This window comes from Melanostigma gelatinosum (assembly GCF_949748355.1).
Source record: "Melanostigma gelatinosum genome assembly, chromosome: 16".
Lineage (NCBI taxonomy): Eukaryota > Metazoa > Chordata > Actinopteri > Perciformes > Zoarcidae > Melanostigma > Melanostigma gelatinosum.
This window is the reverse complement of record NC_136649.1, coordinates 4,297,280-4,317,677: the sequence shown is the minus strand read 5'-3', so window position 1 is coordinate 4,317,677 and position 20,398 is coordinate 4,297,280.

Genomic DNA, 20,398 nt, shown 5'->3' with positions numbered 1-20,398 from the left:
AGTGCCATGTAATGATGAAAATGTTTTAACATGTCCTCATCATATTTTCTGTGAGATATGTTGCTGTTAGAAAATTCATTTGTACGGGCGTCTGGATGTCTGAACACATTGACATATTTGGTCTAGTACAAAGGTCACTTTTCTATCTTATTCAGGACAAACTACCGACGTGTTCTTTCTGCAATCAACTGCTTCTTGTTAGACTAAACATTTCTGCCTTAGTCTCCGGTGTGTTATCTGTCTCCTCTGTGCCGGCCGGTATAAATACCTTGTTTTGATTCTGCGTCTCTAGAGCATATTCACAGTTCACTGCAATACGTGGTTGTGTTTGTGTTCTCTGTTTGCAAACATTAAATTGACTTTTTGAAACTGTGATCATTCATCAAGACTCTGTTTTTATGTTAAACACTTTGGATAAAACCAACTTCACTCCTGAACTTTTGAAGGAAATATTCCACAACATCCATCATCAGGTGAAAATGTCTCCAACTGTTGTCCAATATTTTGGTTTATGACAAAATATCTGCAAATCTTCCCATCAGCCTTAGATGTACTTTTTGTTTAATGTGCACGAAGCAGCAAATGTTAGAATGCTAATGTGCTAAACTAAGATGGTGAACATAATGAACAAACATCAGCATGTTGGCATTTAGCTTAACGCCCTATTCAGTCAGGAACACTCGTCATAGATTTGTATCCATTTATTGCAACAAATGGAAATACAGTTAAACTTGGCGCTGATGGCTCCGCTCTTTGAATGCTCCCCGGATCAGCCAGCAGCTACCAAGCCAAAACGGGGACCAAGGGTTTACATGAATGAGCCAGAAGTACCTTTTTTAAATACATTTCAACCATTTGCCATGAAAGATGAACTCTGAACTAAAAAAGGGTGGAGGCGGCAAAGCTTTGCCAGCAGTACGGTCTGTAACAGCGTAGGTGCAGAATGAATCCGTGAGGAGGGAGTCTTATTTAAATTAACCTCCTTGAAGTGAGAGTGGGCTGTGATTGGTGTGATTCAATCGGCTGGCTTGCAGCTGGGAGCGTATGACTTCCGTGTCCTGCATGAACTAACGCGATGCTTCATTTGTGCCCAAGTACAGTCTCATAGAGCCGCTACAGGGGCTGTAAACCCTTGTTTCATTGTGTTAAAACACATGAAGACAATTGAAAATTGCAGCTATGAATCTGGTATAATTTGACATTGTGTTCAAGAACAACTTCAACATTTTCATGCAATGAAAGATGAAAGTTTACATGCAAGTTTTGAGAAAGTGTCAAAACAGGAAACGTACCTCCATCCATTTCAAATCAAGCATTCCAGCCCTGAGGTTTGGTATACATGGACAGAGGAATAGCAGGGCCCTCCAGCTCTACACATCTGCTTTTTTCATTCATGGCTTTAGTTCCTTAAGATGTTGTAAATAGCGTGGAGCATGGTTCAGGCTGTAGGGAGCTGGATAAAGCAGATGTTGGGGGGGATTGCAGATTCTAGTGGTTAGAGGGAAATGAAGATGTAGTCACTAGGCTGATTCTCAGTCTTCATGCATTTATTTTCCTCAGTGCGGCAGGTGTGGGATGAGAATAACAGGACGTCTTGGAGCAGTTGCTAGTTGAAAGTGCCAATATGAACTGTCTTCTTAAAATCTATATCATTTATCTAAGTCCTGGAAGTAAGGTTTGAGATTTCAAGAAAAACAGTTGATGTGATTGTCAAAAACGTCATTCCTCTCAAAATCATACAAGCAACTTCTTTCATTTAATCTCTGCAAAATGTCCTTAGTCTGCATGGGACATATCAGCGCCACAGTATTCATTGTGGCACCGTAGCACAAATTACATTTTTGCAGTTTCCAGTCATTTAAAGTATACAGTTACTGAAATCCCATTTTGCCTAAGTAGATCAGGATAATCCTCAACTGAGTTGACAGAATAAGTAAGTCTGAACAAGGATAGATGAATACAATCTTCTTATCTTGCAGTACAATGGCTGTGACTGGAAGTCACGTATAACTCCGTAGCCAATCCCATTTGCTGACCCCTGTCAAACACCATCACAGTGCTTAAGATCTGGGATCAGACAGGTTTACCTTCTCAGGGAAGAAGAAGAAGAAGCCATTTTTATTGTCATATACTTATTAAGGTGATGTTAGCTTCATGAGTTGTAAACTCTGCCACATGCTGATGGGTTTTTAAATAGTCTCGTAAAGGGGCCTGAGGGTGCTTTCACACCTAACCTGTTTGGTTTGATTAAATTAATCCTGTTTTTATTTTTACTGTTCGTTTCGTTTGAAACCTGCCAATCGAAACCTTGGTGCAGACAAAATAAGCGCCTTCAAAAGGAGGTCCACTTCCAAGTGGACTATTGCAGTTTGTGATTGCAATCCCACAGAAACATCAAATGTGAAAGCACCTTCAGGTGCTGTCTTAGGTAACTTTGGCTGAGGTTACTGGAGTGTAAACATACCAAATTTAACAAAAATGTAGGACAGAGCAGCAAATGTCTATTATCTAGGGCTTAAAACATAATTATAAACCCCACAAACTATTGTTGTCATAAATCCTTGGAAGAAGCTGTGACACTTGGATAACTCTGTAAGCAGTAAGCTAGTCAGGCGGACATGCTAACAATTCCAGCTTCGGTTAAAGTGAATAAAAAGTGTCACTAACTGCAGTCCCATGCACATTACATCAGCATGCGGAGGAAAGTCTGACAGGCCTACCTTTAAAAACTAGTTATGTTTGCTTAGCAATGCTGGAACAGTCACTGTTTGGCTGAGGGATTTAGTGAGCAGTCAATTGAATTTGAAGGCCCTTTTCCACCGCAGAAACCTTCACCTAAAAGATCGGATTAACATTTTTAGTAACTCATTGCGTATTGACTGCAGGGACCAGGGTCTAGACTAAATTCAAGAGACATTTTGAAATGTGCAGGCTGTAGAGTGTGTCCCGCGACCACCAGCAGCCGTCATCCCATGTCCTGTTACTTTTTCACTAAAAAGCTTCACATTTGTCTCATCTTTGCCAGGCTTTAGACTGCTATGTAAACACAGTACAATGGGCTAAAGCAGTGGTCCCCAACCTTTTTTGCACCACGGACCGGTTTCATGTAAGACAATATTTTCACGGACCGGCCTTCAAGGTGTGACGGAAAAACATGACGAAATTAAATGATACGATCGGCATGAAAACAAATATAAAATGCATAAAAAATACAACTCACAACAACGCTGAATCAGTGGCAGCCCTGAGCGTGTTTCTCTGCAACGAGACGGTCCCATCTGGGGGTAATGGGAGACAATGACACCCGAAGTGTGTTCCTGATGTCCACTCTACTCCGTCATTTAGTTTTGACTGCTGTCACAGCAGAACATCCCGCTTCACAGAGAGGATGTGTGAAATGGAAGCAGGGTTTTCAGTGCTTTAGTGGTGATCTCAGGATATTCAGCCTTGATTTTAATCCAAAACACCAGCAGAGTTGTTGTCTCAAACATACCTTAAGGCCACCATTTACAATCTCCGGCAGCTGATCTTCCTGTCGCCACATATACTGCAGAGCGGGTTTGGCGCATCAGAATTACTCCTGATATTGTCTGTTAAATGAAGATTTCTTTTTCTTGGAAGTTGTAGCTCTTCTTCTGTCTCCTTAGTGGCCTTTCTCCCTTTCCAAAAATGATTTGCTAATTTTCGCTAGTTTGCGGGCTTCATTTTTGAGGTAACGTATCACGTGACCGAGACGAGCGTCTTGACATGTGTCAAGAGACACAGGCGGATGAAATTGCGAGAGAATCCGGTCATTTTTCAAAATAAAACTTCTTTCAGACTCTGATAATCAATTAAACGGAAATAATATAATATTTATTCTTTCTGTGCGGCCCGGTACCAAATGATCCACGGCCCGGTACCGTTCCGCGGCCCGGTGGTTGGGGACCACTGGGCTAAAGGAACCTTTTAGTTTTTTGAAATGTCCACGCTAGGAAATGCGGCTTTGGATTTGCGTCTTACGATACACTTTAAAATATAAACTTGAACTAAACTAACTTCCTCTTGCTTATGCCATATTTATGGGCCTTCTGATTCTTTTCTGGGTGACTGAGGCTACTGGTTCACCTCCTTGAATTATTGACAATGTATATATTGTTATATATAGTGTTAAAATGATGTGCTCCACAGAAACTATTTAACATTCAGGCAACAAAACAAACTAAGCCACTTAGTTAACTTCAGGAAAAACATCATGAACGTATCTTGACAATATGTCAATACATTCCTACTCCCAACTCGTCAAATACCAAGGCTTGGTCGATGCCAGAGATCGACGCAGTATGTACCCTTCTAGGGTTAGTTGAACGTGTTGGGATGGTGTGTCAAATACGCTTGTTACATGCATAGCGTCTTAAAAAGAAGTTAGATATAGGCAAAAAAAACACTTAGATTTAGGAGAAAAACGTGGTTTACGTTAAGTTCACAAACTATTCATGTGACTAACAACTCAGGTGACTAATGACCCAGGTGACACAATGTCAACATTTACTTTTACTTTCTCATGGGACACAAACACCGATCTCCTGGACATTGACCCAACCACCAACCCTCCATGATTGGACTATCATGCACTTTATGCAATGTCACAGGCTTTCCCCGGCCAATTATATTGTGTGTGTGTGTGTGGGGGGGGGGGTTACATGCCTAATTAGTATGCGTTTAATAAGTAAAGAAGGTTGTACATTTAACAGAAGCTCATCTCCTCTGTAGTGTTTAAGGCCTGTGTCCTTGTGTGAACTTTCACTGACACTAGGTCTTCAGCAAATGTTTCATCTATTAAGAAGCAGTTGATTGCCGAAAGAACACGTAAGCTGTTTGTCCTGAATAAGAATGACAACAAACGTGTAGAAAGCGTCAATACTTACGCAGGGCTCATTTGCGATAGAAAGTGCCCTTTGTACTAGAACGAATCGTTAAAGTGTCCAGATACGTAGACGCCTGTGTGAAACGCTAAATGTGTGTGTGTTACCTTGTGCCAGCCCACTGCATGTTGTTTACTGAGTATAAATACCAGAGAATCGGAGACAGATCGTCGAGCGGTCTTGATGTACATTCTGTATGTGAATCAACCCTGTCTCCTTCTCTGCAAAGAATAAATGTCCAATGATGAATGATTTTTTACACCAGTCTCGAGTGAATTTTTCTAACAATCGGGAATCAGAAACGTTGTGTTATGACCATGCGTTAATGTTGTGATTCCATGCGTTCTTCCTCAAGACTGGGGGAAACGTTTATTTTTCTACTCATTTCTTTCACCACACTATATCTGCAATGGCGTATTTAATCAGATGTCCATGTGAGGTCCAACTCCGAAAACCCTTTTCCGATACCTTGAGCACATTGAACAGCTCGTCGGTGCAGCAGCGAGAGAGAGAGCGACGAAGAGCGAGAGAGAGGATGCATTTATGATAATCCCTTAAAAAGCAGTGCTTGCTTGCCCAGCAGTCTGAAAGGTAACAGTCTTGTCTTACATCCACAAGGCTGTACTCACTCAACAGCAATAATAATCCAATTGGCTCAAGGATCCTTGACGATCCTGAAGATAAAGAAGGGTAATGCCTTTCCAGTTCCCCAGTCTCTGTCGCCCTTGGGTGTTTTGTCCCTCTTTGACCAAGTAGCTGTCATGCTCAGCCCTCTGAGCATCATCATTAGTGTGTTGTTATTTATTATTCTTCATTAACCTGCGGTCAACAATCGAGCAGATAAACTGGGGAAGGGAGAGTCCTTGCTAATGAGAGCAATAACTCTGGTTAAACGAGATGATTCTGTCACAGAGAGACACGAGGGAAGAATTTATTTGTGTGATGGGGAACGTTCTCGTGTGGGAATCAATACTTGTGAGCAGTCATGACAAGTATCTGGACATCAAGTTCTCTAAGTTTAACCTTCAATTTCTTACCATTATTGTAGATCATTTTCGGTGGTGGAGGCTGTTTCAGGTCTGACGTTCACTGAATAAGCCCTAACGCAACAAGTAATAGCTGCTGCAATAGAATAGACTTTTTACATTTGTATTCTTTTCCTTTATTTTGAAGTACACGTCGGTCTGTAACACTCATCTGTAATTCAGTGAGCAATCACAGCATAGCATGGAAACCAACGGAGTGAATTTGAGCTGTGACTCAATTTGATATATAATCTCCACTGATGCAGTCAGTTGGGAGGATCTGACAAACATACTGGCCAGTCGGTTCATGATGTTCATAATTCATTCAATATTAGGCCACAATGGACTTTGTATTTTTATGGATTCTGGGACAGGAGTCAAAGCTCTACATCATTGCACATCCCTATAGTACAATCATCCAGGGAGCTCACAATTCGACTGATTTGCCATTTTATTTCACTTCAATATCCAGTCTGATATTGTGTAGCAAGTGTGAGTAGCTAAATTAGAATACAAAGCTGAGTTCATAGACCAGATATGTACAGAAGACAGGCTCATATGGCTCCCCAATGTGTATGAATACCACAGACAAGGACATACAGGTACATTTTAAATAACATATTTCATTGCAATGATCAAAAAAACGAAATAATCCAAGTTCAACCTCAGTTCAACCCCATCCTCATTCCCAACCTTGACAGATGCCGACGCTTTGTCAGGACCCTTGGCGTTACCATCTAATGCACTGGGTTGGGGCCCTTTACTACTGCTGCAATCCATTGTGATGTGGTCAGGACCATCCAAACTGAGACCAACTTAGATCGAGGCAGGGCGAGACCAAGGCCAGACTTGTAGTGGATGGTAGTGGATGACATCACACTTCCAGAGTGCTTGCTCTGAGCGCCTAACAATGACGCGGCTGTTTTTACATTGTAATTATTAGAAGCATGGTGAGTGGTATTCAGACGCTACAGGGTTCCTTGTGCGTCAGTATCAGATGCAGAGGGGTGTGACAAAGCATCGGTAGTTGACGGCATGGTAATGAGACTGAGTTGAGTTATAATCCAACACGACAACACAAAAACCTGACCAATAAACAAAAAATCTTGAGCTTATACCTCCAATTGAATTGACAATACTGTTTGTTTACCTGTACGATCCGATGGCCCACTCTATAAAACCAAAACCCCCAAATGTAATAAATGTTTCCCCCAGTCTTGGTAGGATTGGTGAAAGATCAGCGCTTGCCTCCTCCTCATTACCGCTAAGGTGAGGTGCCCTTTAGCAAGGCCCTTACCTCACAACCACTCCAGTGGAGCTGCTTAGTGGCTAACTGATCAAGCTATGGTTATACTGGGCAGCTTCCAGGTTTGTACCTATGAGACTGAGCAGGATGTTCCTGTAAAACAAGGAATTGCTCCCTGTGTAACTCGCCTGGGTAAATAAAGGTTAAAAGAAACTCTGGTTGTTGCTGCTTTAGTCAAACCAATCCAATCATCGTCTGACAGGTTTTGGTCTCAGGCAATTATAGCCGGATCTTTTCTTTCCTGAGCTTGCCTTTGAGCAACCTTGTAAACAGCTCCGGGTGGAAATCCCTGCTGGATTTTAAACTTATTGACTTAAACTATATGAGTTTGTGTCCAGAGGAGCCGCTGTGCCGAGTCTACATGTTGCAAACTGCTTTGTTTCTCATATTGGCAATAAATTATCTGTGTCAGTGTTTGTTGGCAGGTCTGATTCGAGCTAATCCCCAGATGATGCTCCTGTACCTCCAGATGTTTTGTGATGTAATCTCAAAATGCACCTGTTTTACTGAAGTACCTGTTACTGTAATGGGCCCAATCTGTCTTTTTTTGACCAGACACCATTTATTTTGCAGGTAAATTCAAATAGAAAAAGTTGGCTTTAAAAGTTTAAAGTGTTTTTGTCTCTCAGCTGATCTGGTACAAATGAACCTTTTAATGAAATTCTTCAACATGAAACTTTAGTGAGCTTTAGAGACGCTGGTGTTCAGATTTAGTTTACTTTGGACGAATGGGAAACCTTCCGTTTCCAAAAAGTGAAGCCAACGTGGAAGTGCCTTATACTTGCGTTCTTTTTAATGGCCATCAGGGGGCGACTCATCTGGTTGGCAAAATGTATAGAATTGTATAGAAGTCTGAGAAAATGATCTCTTACTTGATTTATTACCTCAGTAAACATGAGTTTATGATCTTAATCGCTAGTTTCAAGTCTTCTTCAACACAGCATGATGTTCATAGGGTTTGCTTTAGGGCGTGATTACCTTCTCATTAACAGGTTGATACCACCGCATTGACCGGTCTGCGAGTTGTTTGTGTTTTCGTCTTACAACTTAAACCCTTTAAAAGAGTGTTTTCAAGTTATGTTGATTTTATGTTTTGGTAAGTTAACATTCTGGTCACCTAAAAATATTTTATTCAGCATTTGGTTGTGATTAGCTCCACCCTCTCGTGTCACTTCTGGTTGCCAAAAATCAAAATGCTGAACTCGAGGTTTCAAACGGTAGTTCCCTAACCAATGAGGAACGTCACAGTGACTCCATCCACTTCTAATATACAGCCTATGCTTTGGACAGAGCCAGGCTAGTTTTCTTGAGCAAACTAACCAATCCCTGTCTCTAGCAGAAAGACAGCCGCGAGAGACAGATCTGCTCGTCTGACGCATGGAAAGAAAGCAAATGAGCCGATGTCCCAAAATATGTTTTTAACAGTAAAAAATGAATTATTGTCATGTCAGTGAATTTACAGTGAAGGGTGTTTTAAAGGAAACACATCCTCTATTTCCTCCTCCTCTCCTGAGTTGATTTAATGCATATATGAAACACACAATGAGTGTTTCTCAGTTTAAAGCTATTCATATTTTTTGTTTGTGGTTGCACAAATAACAATATCATTTTCAGTAGCCAGGGTATCTTCATATTTATATTGAATTATCATTTTCAGACAGTAGCAAACACATCCATCTTATGTTTCACTGTTCATTCTACAGCACTTCCTGCATCCAGCTGTTAATTCACGGATTTCATGGCCTGCGAATAATTGATCCACTGCACAGAAACAGATTTTTGTTTTGCACTTGTTTTACCCCGTTACAAAATGCATTTCATGGTATGCAGTGCACATGAAGAGGGTTTCTTCTTTTTGGAAGTAGTTATTCACCGAAGATCTTCATCAGCATTGTGCAATTTGTGATAAAGACTTGAAATACACATACTCTTTAAACCATGGCATTATTTGTATTTTAATTACAAAGTGTCACTTGAGGCAATGCAAACAGTCTACATTAACACCCAACCGAGACTTCCTGAAGAGCCTTGGGAAATTGTTTTTTTTTTAAATCTCAGTTTACATGAAGTGATTAAAACATGCAATTAAATCAGAATGACAGACATCTCTTTTTTTTCCAGGATACCGTCTTGCAGTATTCACTTCCACACAGATAGCAAGCATTTAACAAGCAATCAAGATTTGTAATTTGTCGAACCATGTTTAAATGAATCTTGTTTGCCCAGATATTCTAATGTAGACACACGTCTAAATGAAACAATCCAGATAGGCCTACGTCACGGCAGACACCCTGGCTTGTCATAGTAGGAAAAGCACAGGTGTTACCAATACCATATCTATTGTGTCCCAGTAACCGCTTATCTTTCAATGTTTGCTCTTCTTAAACAGAACACACATTTTAAATTGTAATATTTACTGGAAATTACATTATTTAGGGTTTTGTAGCGAAATGAGGCAGTATTTTATAGATAACTCTACATTTCTAATTCACCAATCAGCCTTTTTCCTCCATTGTGTCGCTTTTTAAGCGAACAAGAATAAATTTTGAAGGCATTTTAAAACCTTTTTTACAAGGGCCAATAACAGTTATGCAACGCTGCTGGGCAGCTTAGTCAGTGGGCCCTAAGCATCAAACTATGACACTCTACTTAAACCCTGCTAGCGTCAGTATTGCTAATGTCAAATTCTGCTCGTCTTTTCAAAATAAACTTAAATAAATAAACAAAATAAATCTGTTAAAAATCTGGGCACAAAACCACTTGAAGAGATCGTGGTTGTGGTTAAACTGTGTGTTTGCTACAAAAGTTAAGTATGTTACACATTTAACTTACTTTAAATAATTCAACAATCACACGGGACACAAACACCAAAAAAGAATCCGATGAACCACAAATTGTTTAACATGAAGTCATATATCTACCATAATGATTGGTTTATGTTATATATCCAATTCAGTGATTTTGTACATACTTAACATACATCACTTCATTTTGTGCCCATGTTGTCAGTTGAGTGTTTAATTAAAAGAAAAAAAAATATTCAACGTCCCTTCAACATGAGGTGCTTAGTGTTTGGTCACTCTGCTCACCAATGTCTGCTGCTGGAGATTTGTCCTGCCCCCCCCACACAGTTGTTTTTCCAGCAAGCTCATTATACACCCATTATCTATTTTACAGGGGTAATTTGGGTCTTAATTCTGGCTTTTGAAAATAGGCAACAGGCTGGTGCATCCATTGTGTGTCACTGGCAAAGCCAAGCAGAATGCCATAATTGGGTAACGTGTTTCTAATGCCTCTCATGAACTCTGCCTTTCTGAGCCTGATACACCAAGTAATTATCATATATATAAACCACCATGAAAATCAATGCACAGTAACTAATCTGCGGCAACTATGATGTGTAAAATAATTTCACAATATTTGTGTCAGCTCTGAAGCTGAAGCCCAAACAGCAACAATGGCAGGCTGATCACAACACTTAGACACGGCGGATGGCTTTTCCTTTTTGGTTTGAGCATCGTGGACACACACGTGAGCTTGGGGAAGTCTTTTAGGATGGCAAGCTGCGCCACTGTAATGAAAGCCTTGTTTCATTGTGCAGCACTGCCGGTCAGCTTGCTGAGCCGGGACCTGAGGTTGCAACACCGGTAGGAAGCATTAACACAGTCATACTGTGTCGGGTTCCAAATGTCACATCTACAGCTTTTTCGGGCGACAAAAACACTTTCCCTACACCAAGAAGAGCATATCGGAGAGTATCCATTTTTAACACGAGTGACACCAGTGGAATGTGAACTCTACCAGCACCCTTCAGCTGCACAAACACACGATTTCACACATTTACAAAATAAGGGAAACGTGACACATTCTCAAAGCACGCTAAATACTTTCCACATGATTACAGAGACACAGTCCCTCAGTCTGGCTCACCCTGTCAGTTAATATTGAGTGACTAGGATGGGGATTAGTGTGGGCACAGTGAGCAATCTAGCATTTTGAAGAGGCTTTATCGCTCAGGCCGCACAGGGTACTGATTTGGCTGTTTTATGTCATTACTGACAGTCCTCCCACTCCTGGCAGTACGTGCCCATTGTGTACACATGTCTCTTGAACAGCCTCTGAAACAATGTTTGGAAACTAATTTTAGTGCTGATGCACTCTTCATCATGAACAGACAGGAGCTCTATATTCAAAGGAGGAAGTGCTTCATAGGAGGCTGATATCACATAAACGTCTACTTAATTGTCTAAGTTGTACCTAAATCCCATTTAGCTAAATTCAGATGAACATAAATCTTGATTAGCAGGCCCTGTACAGATCCCTCGACAAATTTGGTTCTCTGCCCGAATTTCAAATTGCAGCCCCGGTCCCACCAAATGCCAAATGAGCACTGCCTGCATGACGGCTGCCACGCTTAACTGCTGCGTCTCTCACTACTCTACTCTACTAAGTTAGTCTACTCATGTTTTGTGATGGCGTACGTGAAAGCTGGTTCAAAGACAAGTCTTTTGTTGCTCAAATTGAATCTTTCCTTTATTGACAATGATGAAGCCTCATCATCATCCTACACAGACTGCTAAAGTGAGATGATGCACGCTGTCAAACGGCCTGATTTTATTTTGAAGCTGTAATGATGAGGAGCAGCCTTCGGAATTGAATTGTCAACCCTTGAAAATGGCAACGCAATAAAAAAAAAAGGATGGCTGGTGATTCATGAATTCAGTGAATGGCTGTCAATCAACAGTGCGATAATCATCTGGAGAGATGCAATTTATGTGAGCTTTCTAAATACAAGCCGCGTGCTTCTGTTCAATCAGAATTTGGCTGCGGACGGTGACTCAAATATCTATAAGTGCAGACTTTCCACATTTATTTTTTGTTGACAGTCTGTCGATTGATGTTTGAATTCTGTCATTAAAATCGAATGTCCTTTGTGCAGAATGCAAGATAAATGTTGACATTCCGCCGCACCAAAGGGAACAGGCATGCTCTTCACTTGAGTGACAGGTCAGGATTGATTTTTGACAATCAAATAGCGACACACAGTAAAACACAATCAGGGGCCATTTGAGCCGAGACTTGGCCAGGAACCCTACACACTCACACATACACACGGGCAGGCGTGCTTTTCTGCTTTGATGGTCTTTACCAGCTTCGCTTTTTTGCCCACCAGGCGTGAAGGTCAATGGCCTTTTTTCTCCTCATAAAAGTACTGAGCATGTTTCAAGTTGTCTGTCTTGCTGGTTGATTGGCACGAGTGATCCTCCGCAGGGGACTTTTGAAAGACACAAACACGGTAGAGTTGTAATAAATATGACACTGAGCTGTGACCCCCCCCCCCCCCTTGTGCTAGCTAACTATGTTTCTCAGCTGATAGAAGTCTGACAGCATACATGAACACTGGACAAAAGGTAATATGCAAGTGCCATTGCAAAGCTCTCGTCACGACGATGTATGTGATTTTCCGATAAGGTTCGTTGTAATTAGTTATTTGATGCAGTAAAAAATGATTGACCTTATTGGAAAAATGCTTTCACTCTGTCTGCTAGCGGATTTCAAACCGGACCAACTTGGCGACTCGTTTGGAAACTGTTTCTTAATATTACAGAATTAACCGAAATGTGTTTCTGAAAACATTCGGGGGCGAGAATGACGTAGCTGAATCTCTCTTAATTATAGATCGACAACGGTTGGTTTAAAAGTTCTCTGGGAGTTTCCAAACGGGGCGGATCTGACTGGACGCCCCTGATTTGCATAAAGCAGGCTAAACCCCAACTTTATGCAAATGAGGAGCGGCCAACGTGACTGTTTTAGGAAGTAATTAACTTTTACTCTTGAAGGGCATGTGAAAGGGTTTTTATCGGATCTAAGGCTCAAACAGTGAATTAACATTAGGCCTGTTTAAAGGCTTCAATCAAAGCCGGACATGAAGAGACTGTGTGCTAAGTGAGGCCGCCATACAGGACTCGACACTGTTGTAGCTCACAGACTTTTCCTCAGACAAAGGTCGTCACTACTAAAACACAAGCGCAACCAGCTGGCTCGCTGACCTGAGTGGAGCTGATTCATCTGGTTCGTCTGCAGAGGTCACGGAGAGCTGTATGTAATGAGACGATAATTGGAGAGAGGCAATAGCATGGTTCTCTGGGACTAATCCGAAACTATTGGGGAGAATATTGAAAGTAAATCCCCGTTACAACTGGGGGCAACTACAGCTTTTGGCAATAATCTGTTTAAAATGCAGCTGGTATGTAGCCTACTGAAGAGCTGAGGACTCTAATGAATCTCTCTCTCTCTCGCTCTCGCTCTCTCTCTCGCTCTCTCTGCAGTGGATTGATCCAAGGATTACTGATGGTAGGGAAGCCACTTCAGTTACCTGGAGCACAATATGGGCTGTGCGTTACTCGATGCAGCGGACTGTGAAGAGCGGCTTTAAGATGTTGCTGGGCTGTCTATCGCGTGTTTATGCTTAACACGGAAATACAGCCCCCAGACTAGTAAATAACTATCCTTCAGTGTGTCATGTGTAGACAAACAAGTACAAACTGCAATAACCTTGGGAAAGATTTTAAAATATTTCGTAACAAAGAAAATAGTCACTTTAAGCAGTAAATTCAAGCTTTGCTTCTTTCCTCCTTATTGAAGCAGTACTGTATGCAATGTGCCAACCCTTTCTCCTACAAGTTATGTTTGTATTCTACAGATTTGTATCAGCAAATACGATTTGAAAGAAGACGTAAGTGCTGCCTTTGAGGATAAGGCGGTTAAATGTCAATAAAGTGAACAGGTTGTGTCTCATGCTTCAAGTCACTGTGGACCTCTGGGAACCTGCTGCGAGTGCCTTAACAGAACCATATACATGTTTATTCATGCTTAAGTCGCTCTGAGCAGAGATTGTATGGCAGGAGCGGATATTGTAGGGAAACCAATGGATCGTCGCCATGGAGTCAACAATTGAAGACAAGTCCAGATATATAGTGACCATGGTTAGGGAAATTGTTCTTTCTATTCACGTATTTACAAGTAAACTTCAGTGGGCATTAAGGGCAGTTTGCTGCTCTTTCCTTCATCTTCAGCCCTGTCTCTTCTTCATCATCATCTCTTTTCATAACAGTTCACCAAAACTATTACAGTATTTACCCTAAGTTTGTGGAAGACTTTGGTGCACGTATTTGGTCGGGGGGGGGGTTCAAAAACGCTGTTTGCTTGTTTATTCGTTTTTTAATTAAAATTTGCAGTTTCACATTATTTTGGACCATTATTATTACCATCTATGTCTACAAATATTTGCAAAAGCAAATAAATTACTATTTGAAGAAGCAATTACAATACAGATTCTCGTAAGAATATTAATTAGCATTCCTCAACGACTAAATATTGAGATTGAAATAAACAGCAGGGCAACATAGTGTCCCAGATATATTAATGAACAACATGTCCTCATTGTGTTGATTTAAAATAAAGTTACTCAAGTGGCATTGTGCCAAAACATGTGTTATTTTTAGTTAATAGTACATAAGGCCAACTTCATTAAATATCCAGTATGTGGTCAGAGGTTATTAGCTGGTACTGCTAGCATTAAAGCATTGCTAAATGGAAATGTATCAGTTTGTGTCCGGGTCCTAGTGATTACAATTTCACCCATATCAGGCAATGCTTCATCTGCTGCCTTCCTTCCACAGACAAAAAAGACTTGAAAATGTTTCTGGCAAAAAACATGGCGTCCCTCACACTGTTCTGACGTCCTTAGGGTGAAAAAAGACACGGAGACAAATCTGACGTCAAACCGCTGACCTCCCTCTGCACTTTCAGTCAGCTAGAACCAGCTGACGGTCGTTGTAAATCGACCACAACAGAAGTGCACATGCCTCGGATGATGTTGTAGACAAGCAGCAGCCTGACAGCTTTTCTTTCTCTCTGTATTTCCCAAAATGCATTGCTGAAAGGCACTGACGAGGAATAGGGGTAATAGATGCAGCCATTCAACCGCACACAGCCCATGAGCTGCTCTGAGACCTGCCCTCTTGTCGAAAAATCTAACGCCTCAATTTGTTCTCCAGATTTTGCTCTCAGTCGTTTCCTGTGGCACCTATTTCACAACCCACTTCCTGGAAAGTAGAGACAGCAATAAGAATCAATTTGAATAAAGCAGAGCCATGGGTACATCTTTTAGCGGTGATCAATTATTTAATGTTGTTTTGCTCCAACTCAGCATGTTCCGTAATAGTACTAACTACCGTCATAGAAGACCTCCGAAATATTCCTTTTATTTGGGGTTTCATGAATAAGCAATGAAAAGAACACTGCAAACACACGAGGTGGTGAGGGAAAGTGTTGTTGTTCTTCTCTCCCCCTCATCTGCATAGGGAATGTGGATAGGGGTTACGGAGGTTGGTATTTTTCATCTCCGCCTCGGTGCAGCGCTGTGTCTCAGCGCTGAAGAGGAGGAACGAGTAGTTTGTGTTGTCGTCCGATTAAGTTGAGTCTTGTGCGGTTACACCAAGTTGTTAATAAAGAGAAATGTAAGGCAGTACGCACAGTAAAATCACAGCATAGTAATGTACAGTGTGAATTTAACAGGAATGAGAAGCTCCACCTGCATCCTGGATCCCATCCCATCTAACCTGGTCAAGGACTGTCTCCCAGCCATCTCACCACTAATCACAGTCATCATCAACTCCTCCCTCAGCTCCGGTTCAGTCCCCGACACACTTAAACTGGATGCTGTCACCCCCATCCTCAAAGAACCTGGACTTGACCCTGACACCATGAGCAATTTCCTTCCCATTTCCAATCTTCCCTTTCTGTCAAAAATACTGGAACGTGTTGTCGCCACACAACTCAAAGCCCACCTCATCTCCAACGATCTGTTCAAGCCATTTCAATCTGGATTCCGCTCACAGCACAGCACTGAAACAGCCCTCCTCAAAGTCACCAACGACCTCTGTAATAGGAAAAAATGTTTTTATTCTGCTCTCTGCTTAGTTCGCCTTAGACGGACAGCGCCTGCTGTATCATAAACCTTCACCTTAACATAAACATCCACATAGGTCAAAGAGCACAGGAGAAGACAATTGCAAGCCATATATACCCTCGACATAGAACCAGGCCTACTTTTATTGTTGCAGGGAATACACCAGACATTGCCTGTTTCAGCTGGTTTCTCTTGTCTGTGGGTATAAAGGTAGCATGCATGAAGATGATTTTAGGGTACTGATTTTAGGGTGATTTTAGGGGACTATTACAACTTTGATCCTTCATCAAGACTCTGTTTCATTTGACATTGATTTGAAAACACTTTACACTTTTCTCCCGAATAGTTTAAGAAATATTCCATAACACCTCCTCCTCTCCTCAGACGCTGGTCACCTCAACATTCTCATCCTCCTCGACCTCACTGCAGCTTTCGACACCATCAACCACAACATCCTTCTCTCCCGCCTCGAATCCTCCCTCAACATCACCGGAACTGCTCTCTCCTGGATTAAATCATATCTCACAAACAGACAACAGTTCATCAGCATCAACAACTGCACCTCCTCCACTGCTCCTCTGTCTCAAGGCGTCCCCCAGGGTTCGGTGCTTGGTCCTCTTCTGTTCATCCTCTACCTGCTCCCTCTTGGTAACATCATCCATCAACATGGACTTCACTTTCACTGTTACGCCGATGATGTCCAACTCTATATCTCCACAAAAGCCATCACCACTGCTACTCACTCCACTCTCACCAGCTGCCTCACTGACATTAAATCATGGATGCAAACCAACTTCCTCAAACTGAACTGTGATAAATCTGACATGATCATCATCGGTCCCAAATCCCTCACTAAAACCAGTCACAACTTCTGCCTCACCATCGACAACTCCACTCTGTCTCCCTCCCCACACATCCGCAACCTCGGAGTCATGTTTGACAGCAACCTCTCCTTTGAACACCACGTCAAACAAATCACCAGAACTGCCTTTTTCCACTTAAAAAACATCGCCCGTCTCCGCCCATCACTCTCCTCATCTGCTGCTGAAACTCTGATCCACGCCTTCATCACCTCCAGAATCGACTACTGCAACAGCATTCTCTATGGCACATCATCCAAAATCCTAAATAAACTCCAGTACATCCAGAACTCTGCTGCTTGCCTGCTCACCAGCACCCGCTCCCGTGACCACATCACCCCTGTTCTCCAGAACCTCCACTGGCTCCCCGTCCCACAACGGATCCAATACAAAGTCCTTCTCCTCACTCACAAAGCCCTCCACAATCAGGCCCCCTCCTACCTCACCGACCTGCTTCACCACCACACTCCATCCCGCTGGCTCCGCTCCTCTGATGCCAACCTCCTGTCCCTTCCACTCAGGACCAAGCACCAGACATGGGGCGACAGAGCCTTCTCCATATCTGCCCCCTCCCTCTGGAACTCTCCCCAAACACATCCGAGACTGCACCGATCTTTCCATATTCAAATCACAAATCAAAACTCACCTGTTCAAAACTGCTTTTAATGTGTGATGGATGTTGTGTGTACTATGATTTTAGTGTTTCTTTTATATGATGATTTTAATGTAAAGTGTCTTTGAGAATTATGAAAAGCGCTCTAGAAATAAAATGTATTATTATTATTAACGGTGTCAAAGTTATCAACAGGAGTTTCGTCTTAATCAAAGGAATACTCACCCCCAAAATGACCGTTTGTATTGTGGGTACTCACCCCGTGTTACTTTGATTTCTTGAAGAAAACTTTGTTTTCTCTCTCATGCCTCCACGGTGAACGAAGATTCCAAAAATCTGAGAAATGTTTCCACAAATTGAGGGAAACCTGGGCCGCGTTTACCAACAGCAAAACCATGTCAAAACAACTGCAGCATAATCCAAGTCTCATTCATCCAGTCGTATGCTCACTACTTCCCACACAAAAGACTGTGTCGGGACCCACATGCGGGTTTGCAGGAGATGGTGTTAGGGTTGCCAAATCAATTTGCAATACATTTAATCAGTGGCCAGTGATCCTAGGTTCACTTTCACCCGTACAAAGCCTGCGCATGTTTACTGTCTTTACTGAGAACGGAGAAAAATGGAACGACAAACAGCTCGGCTTTGGGAAGGGAAAAGATACCGTACAAGACGAGAAGGCTGAGAGAAAAAGAAAGAGAGAAGGTGATGGAGATGCTGCCCACCGCATCAAGGATAGGATTAGCATTATGCTAACAAAAGCTCATCTCGTCATATTCTAACTGGGTCATTACCACATATATTTATATTTAACTACAGCAACACCATGCATTTATATAGTTTAATGATAATATTGTTGTATAGATATATAATTTTGCTTACGTTTTATTCTTTTTTTATTTTATTTTTTAATTTTCTCTGTGTAGATAATTTATTGACCCTTGGGTCACATTGTGTTTTTTATGCTTTTAAATGTCTGCTCTGTTAAGCACTTTGTGATACTACTGTCTGTGAAAAGCGCTGTATAAATAAAATTCATTCATTCATTCATATGTAAGCAAAATGTATAGATGTATAATTTTAGGAAATTATTTTTAATACACTCACATAAGAGGGTGAAAGAGAACAGGACTGAATTTCCCTACTTGACCACTTTTTGCCTCTCTTGTCTCTCTGTAGTGTGGATCATTCATTGCAACATGTAACCTGATTCTCACGTATTACTGCAAACTATTCTAATCCAATCGTTGCTCTCCAAACATCTTGAAATGCATATGTTTATCACAAAAGATTTCCGGGGAGGCGTGCCCTCGAACTCTCTTAGTGAGCTCAGTGTTTGGACCTTTGTATTTCTATGTTGTCTATGTTGTTGCTGTCACAGCAATAGACCTGTGTGAAGTAGATCAGATGAACGGTTATTAGCGCACGCAAACATACAGAAATACCTTGCTTTATGCTAAAAATGGTTTGTTAAAATGAAGACATATCTACTACTCTATTCCTCTTAGGTATGTGGAGGCTCCTCAATACCACAAATTTAACTTCCGTCTTTTTTGCTGTGTGTGATTGTAATGATGGAAATGTCTGGAAAAAGATCCCGGGCTTGTAAAGTTATGATGAAAGGTTTTCTGAAATGTAAAATTTAAAGCTCAAGCACACATGGGTTCTACCATCTGTACTGTAGCTATGCAATATAATGAACACACAAAGCACAAAGAAGCTGCTGTGCTTGGCAGGTGAGCCAAATTGAAATGGTTCTGATGAACATTGGCAATGGAGGTTGGTGGAGACTTCAACGGAAACCATTTGCTCTGCGGAGGTCGGTGGCCAAAAGCAGCATGGCGTTACAAAGCAGAACATCAAGCCAGTCTTTGTTTCCTGTACGCAATAATTTGAAGCAACGTGTGATGAGCCGCCTCGGTTACAGCAGCGCTCTGCCTCCGTCTCTACTGAGGATGCAGGCATCTGCATGGGTCGTGACTGTGGAAGTTTGAGTCTGTTCCACAGCGAGGAGGCCAGAGCGCGTGTCCGGCTGCTTTTTCCAGTCGACACGCTGCAATAAGAAATCTACCAAAACTGGTTTACAATTAAAATGAATTTAATCCCACTGATGCAAGCACAGTCTTTACAGTGAAGTACACTATTTCATGAAATATTAAATCAATAAAACCCCGTTTGCAAAAAACTCAACTCAGCTCCTCAGATATAAAACCCGTCCGTCCTCTGAGAGCCATCACGTGAGAGAAAAAGACTTGAAATTAAACCACCCACATCCGTTCGAAACACCTCCTCTTCCGTCTATTCCAATTCCTATTGGCTAACTCCAGGAGTGTATTCGCCTGTCTGCCTTTCTGTCCCTGAGTTTACTAACACATTCAATGACCGTCAGTTGTGGTTTAATCCCTCTATGATAATCCTTCAGTATAAACGTTAAACTTCTGCAACTTTGACAAAAGCTTCATGTCTCAAATTCTACTTCTAGCTACTAATCCTAAAACACTTTATGCTTATCTTAATTATGCATTTCCAAAACCCTTATGATTATGACTAATTATGAATTTTTAAATATGAATCATTGAACACTTATTATAGCTACTAAACACAGTTCTATGCTCAAATTTCTTACATAACCTCGCTATGTAAAGGTACCTTTCTGCCCCCTGAAGGGTCCGTGAACCGCTGTACATTGTAAACCTATATTGCATCATAATCTAGC